This window comes from Camelus bactrianus, chromosome 31, assembly GCF_048773025.1.
Source record: "Camelus bactrianus isolate YW-2024 breed Bactrian camel chromosome 31, ASM4877302v1, whole genome shotgun sequence".
Taxonomy (NCBI): domain Eukaryota; kingdom Metazoa; phylum Chordata; class Mammalia; order Artiodactyla; family Camelidae; genus Camelus; species Camelus bactrianus.
This window is the reverse complement of record NC_133569.1, coordinates 9,655,412-9,662,661: the sequence shown is the minus strand read 5'-3', so window position 1 is coordinate 9,662,661 and position 7,250 is coordinate 9,655,412. Positions and strand designations below refer to the sequence as shown.

General features: G+C 33.5%; 1 non-coding gene across 1 annotated transcript; it reads left to right on the top strand.

Annotated features, from left to right (window-relative positions):
• Positions 1-6,641: 6,641 nt before the first annotated feature.
• Positions 6,642-6,715, top strand: TRNAV-GAC (transfer RNA valine (anticodon GAC)). The gene has a single exon. It is a non-coding gene; the product is annotated as a tRNA-Val (tRNA).
• Positions 6,716-7,250: the final 535 nt, after the last annotated feature.

Sequence of the window (7,250 nt, the reverse complement as noted above, 5' to 3'; positions counted from 1 at the left end):
GAGAGAGAGACCGCAGCCTATTTCCTTTTTTTAATGTAAAGTGCCCCAGTATAGACTCCTCTGTTGTAGGAAATGTAAATAGATTAAAAATTACTAACTCTAAAATTTTGTTGACTTTTTTTTGTGTGTGTGTAGTGTTATGTAGCCCTCAGACAGAAAAATGATGACTTTCTTTAAATGCCTAGGCTTGAAGTTATGGTTAATTACCTTTTAGATTCCAAACAATTTTATTTAAATGTATGAAGATGATATGCATACCTAAGAATGGCTTAATAACATTAACTTGAATTTTAGCTCTAACTTTAGATCTCCAAATAAGCATATATAAGAAACATTAACTGTTACAATGACTTGTTTAAATTTCTTTCTCTTCATATTTTTGAAAAAATTTTTGTAGTTGATGTATGTAAACTTTTGCATAGAACTAACATCAGTGACGTTCATAGTAATAATTACTCAGTTAAACTGACTTTATCCCAAAATGTTATATAGCATGTTGGGCTTCCTCCCTTTTAATCCTTCTATTGATTATTTATATGTAACTGAAGAGTCTGTGGGCAAGCCACTCATTAGTCATTCCCAGAGAATCACAATGTCATATACAAAAATAGATGTTACATTTAGAGGCTTGCTAACTCAGAACTTTTCCTGAGATGCCTTATGTTTACAACTTTAAAAGGCAGAATTTAAATTCTGATTTTATATAGGCCAGTATAAGCACAGTTATCTAAATTTGGCTTTCCAAATAAGTATCATTACCAGGAAGCCTGAATGCCCACAAGATGGGCTGATGACAACTTGATTGTGTTCAGACATTTCCCAAATTAGTTGCTGTGTTTGAAAACTTGGCCAAGTGAGATTGACACAAGCTTTTCAGGGAACAGTGAAAAAAAAAAAAACAGAAGGTAGATAAAATTTGGGCCTTCTAATCTTTGACAGGCTTGCTTTAGCTCTCTCTACATGATGTTCTTTGTATTATATTCTCTCTGTCCTGGAATTGTGACACAAAGGCTATGAAAAGCATGTGAAAATAGCTAGTGACTTATTAATGTCTGCTGTGACTTGAGCTCACAGAAGAGCACAGGGTGGCTCCAGTAATCACCTTTCTTTCTGTATGTTGCAGCCAACCTCTTGAGCTGTCCAGAAGTGTCATATTCCTTCAGTGAAATCAGATCAGTGCATTAATATGCTCCTTTACTTCAAAGCTCATTGTTACTTGTCAAAGTAATATTTTGCTTAAACCAACTTTCCCTGAATATAAGAATGCAGATTACTCAATTCTTGAAATTCTGTTGCAGACTCTTTTCCAACACCCAATTTACACATGCATTGAAGTAATGGACACTTTTAACAAATAGAGTTTTCATTTATTTATATTCATTTGAATAGAATTGAAAAGACAATATTGAAACAGGTTTTTTTTTTTTTTAAAGAAGTGGATCTAATAATTAACAGCCTCTTTACAATACTAAATTTTGAATCTTAAAAAAAAAAACCCTCTTTATATTCCATTTTAGGACATGATTGCCTTTTTCTTCTACCCTTAGTTGCTTTTTTTTTTTTTAAGTAAGATTGTCACTTTTGTTGGCTCATATTTGAGCACATACACAAAGACTGTCCTTTTAGAGCCATGGTTTATTTTGTTTTTCCTTCCTTCAGAAATTGAGAGCAAGGCATTGTCAATAACAATAGTAATACAAACTTTGAGAACAAGTCTGTCACTTTTGCACACCATGATGGTATTGAATTTAGAAGATAAATGAGAGGAATTTTGGGGAACAACTTAACATTCCTAGAGCAAAACAATTCTTAGTTATCTTTGTAGGAAATAGAAGACAGCAAATAAAATGATATCTTTACCTTTATTTTTATGTTTTTGACTCTTCACTCTTCTTTCAAAACTATATCATCTGCCTAATAAAGGTATATATACATTTTGATTCTATTTATTCTGGGATAAAATTTTTGTTCAATATTACTGTTTTTTAGCATCTATATTACTATTAGGAATTTTGATTGTACTAATGTGAAATAGATTAAGAGAGCAAATCATTAATCCAAGTCTTATGTTTCACTCAAATTATAATGAAACAAACTGATAATGTCATGTTTCAATATATAGTTATTAATAAAAGTAGTAATATTTAAATTTATTGTTTTACCATGCAGAAAGCATTATCCTAAGTACTTTTTATATACTATTTCTTTTTATCTTCACAACAAACTCTGACAGGGTTTTATTATTATTCCAGTTTTGCAGACAAAGAAACTATTTCAGAGATATAATAATTTATATATATATATGTATATGTATATATATACATATATATATATAATGTGTATATATATAACTAGTTAATAGAAGGTTAACATTCTAATATTACAGAAAAACCCAGAATTTATAATCATGTTTATACCTAATTGGCACCCATGTGACTCTTAAGCATTTGAAGACTTTTGCTCTACCTTAAATATGCAGTATCCTAAAAGTCTAATAACTAATTACTCCAAGCCAAGAAAATAGAATGGATTGACTTCCATGGTAAATATGCATTAACACTGACTTAATATCTCTGTAAAGTTTTATATTATGACTGAAAATAGCTGTCTTCTGAAGAAATGATATATCTTAAGCATATTAAGTTCACACAACCAAAGATCTGTTGAGACATTGATGAGCGAATCAAATACTACATCACATATTTTGTATCCTGTAAGCCTCCTAATAATCACACATAGTAGGAGGACACATACACACACACACACTTTGTAAAATATAAGAAAACCAGGGTTCTCAGAGATCAGGTTGCTCAGTGCTAACACTTTAACACTTTGATGATGGAGAACCTCAGATTAGTGTCTTATCTACAAACTGAAATTTTAGCACATTATTTAGTATGGTCCTTAATGGTAGTATTTAATTAAAACAGAATTACAGAAGAGTGATCAGCATTTAACTGTTCCTAAAATAATGTGCTTTGCTGTGAACATGAATTGAGTCCCTTTGTCCTTTGTATAAAAACTATTCCACAAAATGAATGTTCACCTTCCATTTGGCAATTTATTGTGGTTTATTTGCAGCACACCCACAAATGGAAGATCATTCTCTCTTTTTATTTTCTTTAAATCACTGTCATATGCCAATGTTCTGTTGGCTAGCCACCAAAAAATATGTGTGATACACAAAGAGAATTTCTTAGTCAGCAAAATTTCTGGAAACAGATCTGGATTGAGTGAACTTAAACAAGTCTCTGTTTATCTAATTAGAGAGCTGTGTGAAGATTAAATGAACACCACACACACACACTCAACCCTTTTCATGGAGCATAGTAAGTACTTGGTAAGTGTTAACTTCAGTGTTTTTATGTCAGATCTTACATAAAGACTAGATTATCTCTGTGGTTGCTTTCATAATTGAGACAAATTGTTATAATTTGTGCTATTTTGCTATTAACACAAACTATCTCTCAAGTGAAATATGAAACTGAAAATTCTCATTGGGAAATTAAATACATTAAAAAAGAGGATGTAAACATTAGGTAGTAAGATCAGAAATCAGAGTGGCAGAGTTTTAGAGTTACTGTCTAAATTATTTCACAGATCATTCATATTTTTCAGTAAGATGTTAACTTTAAAATATATACAAGAAAGTACCCTTCCACTACTGATTTCTAAGTGTTTTGGCATCAAGATCTGCCTGCCTTAGTGGACCTGACCCTCAGTATATTTGTCAAAGCATTTGCTGTGCAGTGACCATGCATCTATATCCTGGGTAGATGTAAGACTTCCATTGACTTGGAAATATCAAAAAATCTTATTATATTCTGGCACTCCTGTGATTTCTTAGAACTACTTCTTAGAAACCTTGTGCTAAAATTTTATAAGTTCTTATATGTTTGTCTTGCTGTAGAGTGTACAAAAATATTCACATGAATTACCCATGTAATCCTGCAGACAGCTAGAGTAAAATTTTATACTCTTTTAAAATTTGATGTAATGAACATTCATTAAGAGGCATGAAGTGATCCTGTCAGGTCTTGGTAATAAGTGTGAGAACAAAGCCTAATACTTTCTGGCTTTATTCTCTGTGCATCTTATCTATATCTTGCTGCTTCCTAAAAAGACCTAGAATGTAAATGAGATGCCCAGAAGCCACTTAGAATTTCAGAATGTTTTAAAGACAAAAACAGGGGCTTTGATTTATGAGTCAATTCTTTGCTGGTTCTTTATTGGAATTTTCAATGATCCCTATTCTGTTGTCAGATGACATATACCAGGAGAACTCTCAGTTTGGTTAGCCAGATGGTGCAGCCAGGAGACAGAGGGAAGGCCCAAGTAGATTAAGTGTGGAGCTAGAGGCAGGCATATGTTTAGAATGCAAAGCCTCTATTCTCCATCCATGTTTCTGATGCTGGTTTACTCTCTCCAAATGTTTTACTCAGTTGCCAAATGCTGCATAGAAATAATATTCATTTGTGCTTGCAGCATTCATTAATTATCCTGCATTTTCTCTGAATATCAAATAAATGCTCAAGTGAGATGAGATATAAAAGCAGCAGGCAATGCAATCTAATTACCCAAGGAATAATGCTGGTTCACAGAGTAGCAACCAAATGGCTGAACCACAATGCCTGGTATACATGTATTTCTAGTTGTTTATGATTTGGAATTTGGTTTGATCATCACTTTTATAGAACCTAATGAATTGCTTGAAACAACACTTGGCTTTTTAAAATTTTACATGTTTGTACTTTGAACATAAATCTCATCGATCTTACTCTGAATGTCTCCATTGTAACAATCTTTCCTTGACATGTCCTGTGATCCCTTGTATATGACCTCATATTTAATCACTCACACATTCCTTCTTCTTCTATTTCCATATCCTGTTTCCTCCTCTCTATAATTCTAGCCAGCTTAACATTTATTCCTTAAGTGACAGCATGCCTCAACATATTTTGCATTGTTTACTGATTTATTTATCCAGCTGAGCTACAGGTTGTCAGTGAACTGACTGCCAGATGACACATGTAATGCTGGCAGGCAAGGCATGGGAAAAATCAAGGGAATGTGGGTGGGCATTCTAGGTTGTTCAGTTGAGGAGATCTGTGTTACTCAATCAGTACCCTTTGCTTTAAAATTGCTCCTGGATTTATACACAGTGACACTTTCCAGAGCCATATATTTCTATCTGTGGTTATAATTGCAATTTTGATTTTTTATTGGGATTATAAACCTATCTCAGCTGGGTTTTCTTGTGTGGCTTCATTCTTGATGGTTGAAATGAGATTGATTTAGTGTTATAACAATATTGCAGCTTAAAAATTTTTTGCATTCTACCTTAGGGTAGGTGGCTTCATTTACATTTTTAAAATAAGGTATTAGAGGGTATTGATTATAAGTTGCCATGCAGTGCAGGCTAATTTCATTTGATTCCATAGACTGCAAATCTCAGCCTTTCCTCAATAGGTAGTTTAAGTTAACTAAGAAGATAGCCTGTTACAACTACTGCCATTCAGCTTCATCTCTAACAATACACTTCTTCGCTCAGTAACACTTTTCTGGGCCCCTTCTAAGTGCCAGACTCTCTGCAGGCTGCTGAGTGAGTGCAGGTGCTCTAGATGCCCTTGAGCCAGTGACAACTTGGTTTATGGTTCAGCAGCTAGATAGTCACTAGTGCCATTTTCCAAATAGCCCATTTCTTCTGGGAGTGTGTCAGAATTTCACCTCCTGTCTCTCTCATCCTTGTCTGGCGTGTGAAACCAGTTCAGCCCAATAGGTTGAAGTACAAGTGTCACCTCAGGTTGATTTTTTTGTTATGACACTAGGCAGTATCTCCTTCTGCCTGCTGCTGAAACCAGCAATGCTCTTAAGTAGGTAGGGGCTGTTTCATCAGCCTGGTTCTTAGAGTGAGGACACTGAAAACACAGAGAAGAGCCCACAGTTTATAAATGATAGGAATTTGGTGTGAGAAGAGATGGCGTTTTGTTTTTTAAGTTGCTGAGGTATGGAGGAATGTTGGTTACAGCTGTATAATCTTGGTTATCCTGATTGACATAGAAAGGACACTTTCAAATTGAATTGCAAACTTTATTTCAAAGGTTGCTCATGATGACTAGAAGACTTTCTCTTTCTCTCTCCCCCTGCTATATATGTGTGTGTGTAAATATATATATTATATAGATTAAATATAATATATACTATATGTCAATACAACATGTAAAATCATTCTCTCTATCCTGTTTTTTATACATTATGCACTTATCTTTACCACTTAACACTGTTAATACATTTCAAGGTAACACGTATTTAGTGAGACCATTGACTTAGGTAAGAATATTATCATTTGTTCCCAGTCCTCCAAAATTATAACCTTTTTTCAAATAATTCATAAAATAAACATTTATAAACAAACCAAATACCATTAATTTTCTTATTAATATATCACTCTCAAGGGAGAATAGATGAATCTTTGAAATACATCTAAAATATTGATATTGGTTCTTGAGTCCTACTCAAATTCTTAGTCATAATAGAGATGGACTGTGGTTTCTAGTTGTTTTGGAAGTTTTAAAGTTGGAGGCTTCTTTTCTTTTCCTTCTTGAGAAAACTGCTAGTAGCAAAAATGAATATGTGTTGGGGGAGGGTATAGCTCAAGTGGTAGAGTGCATGCCTGACATGCACAAGGTCCTGGGTTCAATCCCCAGTACCTCCTCCAAAGTAAACAAACAAACAAACAAACCTAATTACCTCCCTCCCCCACAAAAAAAAAGTAAAAAAAAAAAAGAATATGTGTTTATCTTGGAACTATTGTGAAAAATAGTTAATGCAAATACCATGAGTGGAAATCCATGTGCTCATGTCTGTCAGGCCCCTGCTGGGTATTATATATGCACTGTTTCATTTAAGTCTCAAAATTATCCTGAAAATTGAAACTATCCCTCCATTGTTTGACATCCCTCAGCTAATATATAGACCACAGCTCCATGCCATTTCTGACTACAAAAGCTAGCCTCTTTCCACTAGGTGGGCCCAAATAACAATGATTTGTTATCATAATAGCATATCTGTCATCTAACTACAGAGAACTGACATTGTCTTTGAATGCACATTTCCAAGTTTTTTTGATTTAAGAAAATTAGAAATTTACAAAAGTTTGCTGTCTTCATGATACATATATTTTATAATTAAATAAATATAAATAAAGTCACTGAGCTAATATCAGTAATAGTCTCCAGGAGGTAATTTTA